The following is a 12356-nucleotide window of genomic DNA, read 5'->3' on the forward strand; positions in this document are numbered from 1 at the left end:
TAAACCAGGACAGTATGTTCCTTTTATCATTGTACAGAGTAGCTTCAGCTGTCCATAATATAGACCAGAAGTTCTTTCCACTGTGCTAATGTACCCACAACCTTTCTTGATGTTTGTTAATTATAATTTGTAGCAACACATTAAAATTTCAGTATGGGACTGTACTGATCCACACCTATCCTCTTGCAGTACATGCAGTGTCTTTCAGCTTCTCCTGTTAGGGGTTGCCACAGTGGATCACCAGTCTGTAAATTGATTGGCATTGGAGTTTTATGGTGTCAAGTTGCCAGCCCACTGCCCACCCTTCACAGAAGGCGCACACACATACACGCACCTACCTGCATGTCTTTAAATCTCACTCGACCGCAGGGAGGACATGCAGCCTCCACACAGAAGGCACTCCCGCTGAGAATTGAACCGGAGAACCTCTTGCTGTGAGGTGACAACACTAACCACTGCACCATCACAGCCGACTTTATCGACTTTTTTTGATCACCTTTATTGACTTATCAGTTTTTTCACAGGCAAATGTATATTTATGTAAAAGTAATCAAACCATATTAACAAGTTCATATTTACAAACATTATACATTCTATATATTGCTCTGCACAATATAATCACATCAGCATTGCATACATTGTTCAGTTCTTGCCTTCTCTTAAACCCTATTCCTCCTATAAAACATTTTTCTGCATGTATTGTTCCCACAATTCCCATTCCTGCTCTTTCATCTCTATTGCGATATTCACTACTTCAAGTATGGTTGGTTTAGACTTTGTTTTCCATTTTCTAATAATTGCTTTTTTTGGCAGCCACCAGAATTAAACTTAGCAAGGCCTTACTATGTCTAGGTAATTCAGTTCCTGTATCCCAGTTTAAAAAATGTTTCTTCAATTACACTCATTTACTCACCAATATTCCTGACAGAGTACTCTGCAGGGAATTTTTAAAGACTGCCAACTCATTGCACTTTCAGAACATATCCTCCGAGGTATTTGTTTTTCCCCCTATTACACCTCCAATATTTGTTATATACAGGAGGAAAAATTCTTTGGGGTCTGCTTCTGCTATAAAATTACTCATGCAAACACTTCCAGGCAAAAATCTGAAATCTTCTAGATTTTGTTACATATTTGGGGGCCATACATATGTCCTCAAATTATTCCTTTGTGAGTTGCTTATCTAATCTCTCTTCCCAATCTTTTCTGACCTCCTTTAATTGATTCCTATAGTTAGTCCTATAGCTATTATGCACTATTTTATACGGTCTACTAATTATACCTTTTTAACAGCAGCTTATGTTCTAGATTCAATTAAAACTCAACTAGTGCAGGTCATTTCATTTTGGATCCCCTATCCCTTTCTCTTTGCCTGTACTCTATCAATCCCTGATAAGGAATGCAGTCTTTAGGCTGCAGTTGAAATGATTTCTTGGCCTCTACCCATTCTTCCTTCTCTAATTATTTGTTCCCAATACCTTGGTTCCTTTTCCACCTTCCTCCACTAAATTCTGGCTCCCTCTTGCCTATTATGTATATCCCTAATTACATTCATCCCTACTGGCAGACTCTACTTTCTCCATTCCTGTGTTGGCTTAGTTCTTCATATACTTTCTGCTACTTTATGAATGTAATATTCTGTATGACAGCTGTTAATCTCCTTGGAGATCTCCATCCAAAATCCCACTCTTTCCTTATTTCTTGAAGTACTCCCCTGCTTCATCATCCTCCCTTTCCACTTTGAATTGTAGCTTTTATGCTTATGTTATCGACAAGAACCTTAACTGTGTAGCTCTAAAATATCCCTTCAAATCAGGTAATCCTAAACCATTATGTTCTATTGGAAGGATCAGCTTATCCCACTTAACTCTTGCCCTCTACCCCTGACAGATAAAATCCTTCAGTTAGTTATTAATTACTACCCACAACTACTCCTCTGGTTCATAAAAATATGCCGGGCTTGTACATAAAACTAAAGGGACTAGTTTCTATGTTTTTGTATTATCTTTTGTTTAGTTTCTAATACCTCTACAGGATCTCTGGTTGTTGTTCTTATTATAGGCTCCCTGAGTTTGGCAACAATCCTTTCTCCTCTCTGTTACCTAAGTTGTGCCAAAACTCCTTGTACTCCGGAGTTGTCATCAAAAAAACTGTTGCTTAACAGCAGTCTTTCTTAACTTATGCATATTATCCAAGTACTCCCTTATTTTCTCTTTAGCAATCTGCAGTTGCACCTCTTCTTGTTAAGTATGAGTCCCCTTACTTTGTAATACTTCAGCCTCTGCCAGTTCTTCTAAATAATTCTTGTTACTTGTTGCCAATATCTCTTTTTCTTTTAGTTCTACCCTATTTTTAAACTCCATGTTCATTTTATCCCACTCACTAGCTATATCTTTTAGAGTACTTTTTATCTTCCCTAATAACTCCCAAATCATTTCTACTACCTATTCCTTAAATTCTTCCCTTTTTAACAGTTAAGTGGGGAAGGGCCACTGTCTAATCTTCACTTCATTATGCTTTACTTTTATCATAGTAATTATTGGTGCAACATCTGAAATAGTTATTGGATCTGTGTCAAAGTTCTCAATTAAATGCACATGTTCCTAGAAAATATAGTTTCTTACTAGTCTAGTCTACTTATTATATATTGGGGGAATAATGTGTAAATACTGTTGAGTTCCTACTACTGAATTATTCTTCCATACCAAATATTTTCATAAATTGCTTCAGAAATCTTCCCTCTTTTGTTATATTCTCCATTCTAGGCCCCCCAGATACATCCTTGTTGGAAATAAAATTCCAGTCCCCACTGCTAAGAGCTGATTATTTCTCTCAATTTTTTAAGTTCCATAGTGAAAAAAAATGTAAGAAATAAATGCTTAAAATAAATGGAATCCACCAAGAAGAATCATGTAGCCGAAAATAAAATCCACACCTTTATTGCATGATTAAGTGCTTTCATCCACTGAAACGTGGACTTCATCAGAATACATACTGTATTTAAAACTACTAAAAGCCTGTTCCTCTCAGCACAGGACACGTACACACCGACACTTACAAATTATAAAAACCACTTGTTTAATAAATAAAATAAATATAAAATACACCGGTTAAGCGCTTTCATCTAAATTATTTAGACTTCATCAGAACAATTCATATCCATTAATTCACAGTTTAAATACTTCTTTCAACCTATCCAAGTGTGCTGGTAGTTGCTACCAATTAGCAATTTAAAGTGCCAATGTGCATAGCCATGAAACCATCTAACTTAGTACATATTGTGTTGATTGACAAGATGCACTCTCATTTTACCAGGTACATTATTGCATAAAACATATTATTATGTGCAATACATTTCAATTTGACACACATCTTATTATATCTGTGTAATATTATACCATTTTTTACGAACGTCGCTGTTTAGCGACATAAATGACCTACAAATAATCTAGCTAACTATATTCTCTAGAATAGGCTTTACAGATATATGATCATTTAATCCCGGGGGGGATGAGGCATTCAATTTAATTTGCCATCTTGCTTCAAGCTCACCTAATTTCTTTTTAATGCATCCACCCCTCGGATTTTCCTTGGCTATATCTAATATGCCAAAATGGAACACACCACAACCATTATTCTCGGCAACATGTCTCCATAATGCGTTGTTGGTGTCTTTCTTCTGTATATTATAGTAGTGGTCATATATCCTTTGTCTAAGACATCTGTCTGTCTTTCCTATATAATAACAGGGACAATTGGTACATTTCACCAAATACACTATATGTTTCGTTCTACAATTACCTTTTTTGTAATTTATACTTGTACGATTTGTGTCTTCTAATGTAATGCTCTTCTCATTTGTAATATACTTACACTGATTACACGTACCACATTTAGTTGTCCCTCTAAATTCCACATTTTCTCTAACATTTCCTTTTTTCCTTTCTAACTCATTCTTCATATTATACCCATTTCTAGAAACAGATCTCGGTGTTTTTCCCACTATGTCCTTTTTTTGTCTGTCTTAAATAAATTCCAATTATTGGAAATAATATTCTTAACCTCTGCACTCCATGGTGTATATTGTACTATACACGCTCTAGTATATCCAATACTATCAACTTTGTTTTCTATGTTTACCTTACTCCCTATACTAAGGGGACCTTTGCCTACCAGTGGTATATATTTTTTACCCCATTCATTTCTTACATATTCTGTCACATCTGATACTAACCACCTAGGGTACCCTCTCTGTAGGAACATATCACCTATATTCCTCAATTCATTCAAAAAAATCCAGGTAATCTGATGTCATCCTGGCTGCTCTGATGCATTGGCCTTTAATTATACTTCTTTTTTGGCTTAAAGGGTGACAACTAGTATATTCCAAATATCCATTACTGAATGTTTCCTTCCTATGTATTCGTGTTTTGATTTTTTCATTTTCAACTATAATGTATGTATCTAAGTACGCCATAACTTTCATATCCATATTAAAAGTAAACTTTAGCCAACTGCATCTGGAGTTTAAATAAGCTTTAAATTCCTCTAATTCCTTAAGGGAGCCCTTCCATATCAAAAAAACATCGTCCAAAAAACGGTAATAGCAGGACATATTTGCATACCATTTAGTTTTTAAAATATATTCTTCCTCCCAATCATATAAATAGAGATTGGCAAATATGGGGGCGCATGCTGCCCCCATTGCTACACCTCTATTTTGTGTATAAAACTCTCCTTCAAATAAAATATAATTATAATTCAAAATAATTACCAAAAATTCCAAAGAGAGAATCCTCCTGTCATTTGTTAAATGACTTGCCTTTTTCAACTGATTTTCCATTCTTACTAATCCTTCGTCATGGGGTATACTGGAAAATAAATCCACAACGTCTATCGTAACCAGTACACATCCGGGTTTAACCATTTCATTTTTCAATCTACCTAAGAAGTCCCATGAGTCTATGATAATATGTTCAATTGAAGCATATATAGGCTTTAACCAGACATCCACCACCTGCCCAAAATTAAATGTTTTAGACCGATTGCCAGATATTATGGGGCGGAAAGGTGGGTCTACTAAATTTTTATGAATCTTGGGTATCCCTATTATGGTACTTATTATGGGGTTTTCCACTTTTAGGAAATTGTATAATTCCATGCTAATCCTTTCTTCTATTAACACATCCTCGAGGTACAAGTTTATTTTATTGTATCCTATGTTTACTTCATTGCGTGATGATATACAATAGTTACCAGAATTCAGGAGAATTTCATTAATCTTATTTTTATACTCCTCTTGATCAAATATGACAACCCCACCCCCTTTATCGGGCTTCATTATTCTTACCATCCTATTACTTTGCATTTCCCTCAAAACTGATGCTTCCTTAATATTTAAATTGTAATTAACTTTAACTTTACTTATTTTGTTCTTATAAGCATAAAGTTCATCAATTACCATTTTTTCAAACATAGCTAAGGTGCCGTTAAGTGGGGGGGTGTATGCACTTTTTTTCTTAAACTCACTACAGTATTCTTTATTATTTTTGTTATTATTAAATAATACTGCCAAGTTTAACTTTCTAGTATATTTCTTAACATCAATAATGGCATCCTCCACATTAAATTTTCTCACCGGAACATATTTCATCCCTTTGCTAAATAGTGTGAAGTGTTCTTTTCTCAAGTCCATGTTGGTATAATTGTGAATGTAAAACTGCTTGTATCCACTAGTAATATTATTAAATTTCACTATCTCTTCTTCTTCCCTCCTTGATGAAATTGGTTCTTGTACCCCTCTGTATTTTCCCACTGGTTCGTATTTGGTTTGTAGTGTGTCTGCTTTTGCCTCTTGCTTATTCCTTCCCAATCCCCCTCTTTGTCTAAAAAATCATCGTAATTACTATGTGAATTCTGTCTATTGTACTGCTGTCTATTGGTACTGGTATTCCGATTGCCTTTCCATCTATCCAGATTTTTCAAACTTTTCTCTTTGTATCCATGTTCCCATCTATAGGCATTGCCCTTAGCACATTGTTCAAGGTCTCTCTGATATTTCTTACATTTCCCCTCGAAAACTTTGTCGATCTGGTTCTGTACCCATATATATTGTGTATCCATACAATATTCAAATTCATCAAACAATAAATCATTGACTATACTATCATTTAACTCCTCTAATTCATTCATTAGCACACATTTTCTTATCATTGCAGCTTATAATAAAACGCATAAACGTAAAACCGAATTCATCAAACATTCTCATACATTCTAATGTCGTTTCGTCATTTAATTCAATACCCATCGGGTATTTAAAAAATCTTAGCCCCATAGGTACAATATTAGTGTCCAAACATTTTTTCAAATATCCATTCTCTAATTGTAGGCCTTTACATATTTTTAACTTCTTCCCAAATTCGTATATCGAGTCTTTAAGTGTCTTATTATTTTTTATTGTTCTCGTTTCTATTACTTTTCTCCTCTACTTTCCCATTACATCTCTGGTCAAAGTCAACATTGTTAACAAGAAAGTTACTGAAACAGAACTTGTTGCAGCCTGCATTCATATTACTTTTGTTTAAAACGGCAGCCACAGTACCTGGACGTTGTGCATTCTGTACTATTGTGTATGTCCTCTTGGGCGGGATCCGTTTAGGTTTAGCTCCAGATATGTTAAAGTCTGCCTCTGATCCGGTCTCCTTGCCTCCGGTCGTCCTGTCTAGTCGACCTGCTACATGAGAATAGGATCCATTAGAGGTGCTGCTTCTATACTCAACGCTCTCACGCTGCTCACCCTGCCCATTGGGAATCATGTCTCCATTGTCTTTCGAACTGAAAGTACGTGATGACATCACTAGTTGGCTTCCTTTGGTTTGGTGTGCAGGCTGGCTTATTAGTTCTATAAGCCTAGTAAGTTCCCCTCTCATAATGGCCATCTCCGACTGCATACTTTTAATTTCATCTCTCCGAGGGGAAAAAATAGATGGTAATTCATCCAATGAGTCCATGCTGTATAATCCGACCACTAATTAACACGTGAAGTAGGAACGAGTCAACAATATTTAAAACTACTAAAAGTCTGTTCCTCTCAACACAGGACACATACACACCGACACTTACAAATTATAAAAACCACTTGTTTAATAAATAAAATAAATATAAAATACACCGGTTAAGCGCTTTCATCTAAATTATTTAGACTTCATCAGAACAATTCATATCCATTAATTCACAGTTTAAATACTTCTTTCAACCTATCCAAGTGTGCTGGTAGTTGCTACCAATTAGCATTTTAAAGTGCCAATGTGCATAGCCATGAAACCATCTAACTTAGTACATATTGTGTTGATTGACAAGATGCACTCTCATTTTACCAGGTACATTATTGCATAAAACATATTATTATGTGCAATACATATCAATTTGACACACATCTTATTATATTTGTGTAATATTATACCATGTTTTACGAACGTCGCTGTTTAGCGACATAAATGACCTACAAATAATCTAGCTAACTATATTCTCTAGAATAGGCTTTACAGATATATGATCATTTAATCCCGGGGGGGATGAGGCATTCAATTTAATTTGCCATCTTGCTTCAAGCTCACCTAATTTCTTTTTAATGCATCCACCCCTCGGATTTTCCTTGGCTATATCTAATATGCCAAAATGGAACACACCACAACCATTATTCTCGGCAACATGTCTCCATAATGCGTTGTTGGTGTCTTTCTTCTTTATATTATAGTAGTGGTCATATATCCTTTGTCTAAGACATCTGTCTGTCTTTCCTATATAATAACAGGGACAATTGGTACATTTCGCCAAATACACTATATGTTTCGTTCTACAATTACCTTTTTTGTAATTTATACTTGTACGATTTGTGTCTTCTAATGTAATGCTCTTCTTATTTGTAATATACTTACACTGATTACACGTACCACATTTAGTTGTCCCTCTAAATTCCACATTTTCTCTAACATTTCCTTTTTTCCTTTCTAACTCATTCTTCATATTATACCCATTTCTAGAAACAAATCTCGGTGTTTTTCCCACTATGTCCTCTATTTTTTTGTCTGTCTTAAATAAATTCCAATTATTGGAAATAATATTCTTAACCTCTGCACTCCATGGTGTATATTGTACTATACACGCTAGTACACATACTGTATTTAATTAATCATTTAAATATCCTTCATTTTGGCGCCAAAAAAAAAACAGTTAATAAAATCTGTACTCCATTTAAAGTAAACCTACTGATATTTCTGAAACACTGAAAAACCAACAAAAAAGAATTTATGACCACTTATATAACATAAGGAAGGACAGTAATAATGCCCTATATAGACATGTTGAAAAAAGTGGGGATAGCCATTTCTTTAAGTTTGCTATATTAGAACAAGTTAGACTAGGCCCCAAGGGGGTAATTTTAAACCAATATTGGGACATAGGGAGGTCAAGTGGCAACTATTAACTGATGACTCTAACCTACTCGGTCTAAATGACCACATCTCCATTAAACCAATTTTACAGGTACTGGTATAGGTATTATAGGTTCATAGGTAGGTACTAGGCTATCTGCCCGAGGGCATTTATAAGCCTAGCCAGAGTCTGTCAGCTTTCGCTGCTCCATTGATTAATTAACTGATCCTCTGTCAAGCAGAGCCAATGAAGTGATCCCAGGGGTGTATTTTCTGTTACCCATCCACTCATCAAGGTTTCTCTTGAAGAGTGTTAGTGAGGGGCTCTGCCTAATGTAGTTTGGAATTTTGTTCCAAAGCATGGGGAGTCTCTGTGACAGGAATCTATCCCTCCAGCATGTTCTATTTATTGTTGTGGCGAGGTTTAGCTCACTAGAGCGCGTGGCTCGCAGTGACTTGGATTTCTTTAGGTGGATGTCCATCAATTTTGAGTTGGACATGGCTTTGTAAGTCAGGCAGCGATCACCTCTGAGTAAGCGATATGCCACTGAGTACAGCCGGAGTTTTTTCAGTCGGACTGCATAGGACATATGTTTGAGGCCAGTAATCCTCTTGCTGAGGTACTTTTGTGGTCTCTCCAGCTGTTGGAAGTGTCCTGTGAGGTACATCCCAAATGGGGCATTGTACTCTATGATGGGTCTGATGAGTGATGAGTAGAGGGGCACTATAACCTCTCTATTTCTAGATGCAAACCCTTTAGTAATTAGATGGGCCACATAGAAGGATTTCCTAACTACTTTGGCAATATGATTGTCAAAGGAGAGATTACTATCTACCTGGGTCCCCAGATCTCTTATTACCTCTTCTGTATTAAGGGGGCTGCCACCTATGTGGTAATGCTAGGGTGTTTTGGTTTTCCCAAACGAGATGACTATGCATTTTTTGACATTTAGCTTGAGGCCATGACTTTGACACCAGGTGTCTGTCTCAGTAAGGCCCTTTTGGAGGATTTATGTTGGTTTTCAGTGTGTACTCCAAAGAATATATTAAAAGACAGCCTATATGTTGTACATTACTTATATGAACATGGCTTGTCTATTGTGTCCTTTATGTATTTGGTTAGAATATTTAGTATACTACTGTTAATACATGTATATTTGAATTGTTAGTGTCTAATTTCCACTCAGTTTTACATGTGATTTTATTTTTTATATTATTATAGTATTGTTTATATGAAATATGGGTAGGTTCACTTTAAATTGAGTACAGATTTTATTAACAGTGTTTTTGGTGCCAAAATGAAGGATATTTAAATGATTAATTAAATACAATATGTAGTCTGAAGTCCACGTTTCTGTGGATGAAAGCGCTTAATCATTGTGCAATAAAGATGTGGATTTTACTTTCACATACGTGGTTCTTCTTGGTGGATTCCATTTATTTTAAGCGTTTATTTCTTACATTTTTTTCAGTTGGTTGATTAAACGCTTATTTGCTGTTAAGCTCCGTAGTAGCAGTTTTAGGTGGAATATAAATACATGCCAGTATAACCCTTATCCCTTGCCCGTATTTCCTTACTACCACAAATCTGCCATTAACTTTTTTCCCCTTCTGTCACTATTGGAACTCTTCTAGCAATTAACATAAGTGCACCTCTTTTCCTTTGTCCCTGATATTCTGCTGAATATCCATCCTGAAATCGTGTCTTTACTAAATTCACATGCTCACCTCTTTCCAAATGTTTATCTTGTAGCATTGCTATTTGCACTCTGCACTTCTTAATATAATTAAATATTCTTTCCTTTTTGTCTGTACTTTGAGACCATTCACGTTCCAAGATAATATGATACAAACCCATTATTTTCACATATTATAGATGACAGATTTTTTAAATGGCTATTTCCAGCTTTTGTGATACATGTCCCCACTAATCTTTGGCAGGTTAATCATTTATGTATGTTTTTCTTATCAGCATTGGAACCTGTATCACATTTTCCAGGACTTGTTTTAATGAAAACTCTCAAAAAAAAAAAAAACATACATACACCCCTGTTAACTTAAACATAGCACAACAAAACTATGTACAGATTCAAATAATGAAGGTTAACCCTTGCAATATGAACAATTGTCCAAAATACACAGCTGCAAACACATGCCATAATTAACCTAAAATTAAAGTTATCCATGCTAAGATGCATGTTACTGCCTATGCTTCTGCTTATACTAATTGGTGTCTATTCTTTTTTATCTTTATTCCTTCCCAGATGTTAAAACCAATTGCATGCTTTCAGAAAACATTAACTTTTAGCCTTGAAAAAAAAAAAACAGTGTTTTAACTTTTTATTGCCCTATTATCAGCTTATCTGCATGGAAACTTAAGGGAAAAAATGTAGTCCTCCGCTGCAGGCTTCTAAAGACAAGCTGAAATGTTTATTGCTAAAGGAAAACTTTTGTTTAAATTCATTGTTCTCTCATTTACTTGTTTCCACTTAAAACTTGTTTTTAAATTAAACCCAGGGTCTTAATCCAGACATTCACCTATACAAAGGTAAGGGAAAACATATTTGGCTGTCCAATGATTGAACGGACAGATTGTTGAAATCAATATGATCGAAAATTCAGTCTGTTGGAAAAAAATTAAAATGCAAACAACATCCGAATACAACACAAAAATGCTTTAGCAGGGGGGGAAGCTGTACCCCCCCCCCGCTAATTATGTATACCAACTCCAAGACCCCACTACAGTGGGGAAAAGGGCAAATTTCCTGATCCCTACTGTAACACGATCTTAGAACAGTTTGATAGAATGAATTGTTGATCATATGGTTTTCGACAATCTGTCCATTCGAATGTTTGATAGGAACCATTTTTGCACCCCATCTAAACAACCCATGATTACAGACTATTAACTTAAACATGCTTTTGTCTAGCCTTTTTTTCCTCTGTTTGCATTGCAATGTCTACAGTACTAAAAAAAAGAGAGGGAAAAAGGCATCTGTTTACTTTAGTATCTTTATCACATACAAAAACAGCTAAGAATGCTTTACTATAAAACATGCAATTTATATTGTGAAAATCAGGTAATCCTAAACCACCATGAAATGGTTTTTACTTAGTTACCTTTTTCTTTCCTCTTCTCCTCCCCTCAATGTCCTTTCAAACATTAATGACAGAGAGTGAAACAAATGCCTTTCAGTTCCCCACTAGTTTAACATAACTCAACAAAAGTCTCCTCTCTCAACTTTTTCTTATACAACTGTATTTCACAAATGTGATTGGTGCTTTGTATACTCACATTTATTTACTGATTTCGGCGTGGCTGGTCTTCTTCTGGTTCATCTCCATCTCCCAACTCCAGATGCCAGTTTCAATTCCAAGGTACTCCTGATTCTTCTAGTCAACTCCTGTGCTTTTCTCTGTAAAGCATTTTCCTTTGGAAAATTGTAATAGTTTCCTTGGCAAAGTCTTTCCATGTGCTTTATTTTCAGAGTCCCCTTCTGTTTGATGGCTCATTTTTTTGTTGGACAAACTTTTGTATTTCTTCCTTTAGCCTTTTCTTCATCAAAAAATTACTTTGATCCTTCAGGAGAAAATATTCTGAGGAAAGTTGGGTAGAGCAGTTCAAATCTTACACGTGCCTCGCAACATTCTCTGATCACTGGAATAAATGTGTTTCTCTTCTGCCTGGTGTGCAGTGAATAATCATTTTCCACAAACATTCTGTTGTTCTCCAACTTTTAATATTAAGGCCTTTTGCTACAGTTTTGTCAGGATCAACTCTTTCTGTTGGTAGATTTGCATCTTTACTAATACAGGTCTTGGCTGCTTTCTCATGGACAAGTTTTGAGCATATACAAGGTGTTCCCTTTCAATTAACAGTTCCTTCTGTGGAATACCTGTCAAGTTGCTTATTTGTTCCTTCAT

General features: G+C 35.5%; 1 protein-coding gene across 4 annotated transcripts in view; it reads left to right on the forward strand.

The window, feature by feature from the left end:
• Positions 1 to 12356, forward strand: part of LOC122787576 (apoptosis-inducing factor 3-like) — a 1199414-nt gene that overhangs the window by 1108440 nt on the left and 78618 nt on the right. The window lies entirely within an intron of this gene.

This window comes from Protopterus annectens, chromosome 13.part0 (genome assembly GCF_019279795.1).
Source record: "Protopterus annectens isolate FY-2018-M chromosome 13.part0, PAN1.0, whole genome shotgun sequence".
Classification (NCBI taxonomy): domain Eukaryota; kingdom Metazoa; phylum Chordata; order Ceratodontiformes; family Protopteridae; genus Protopterus; species Protopterus annectens.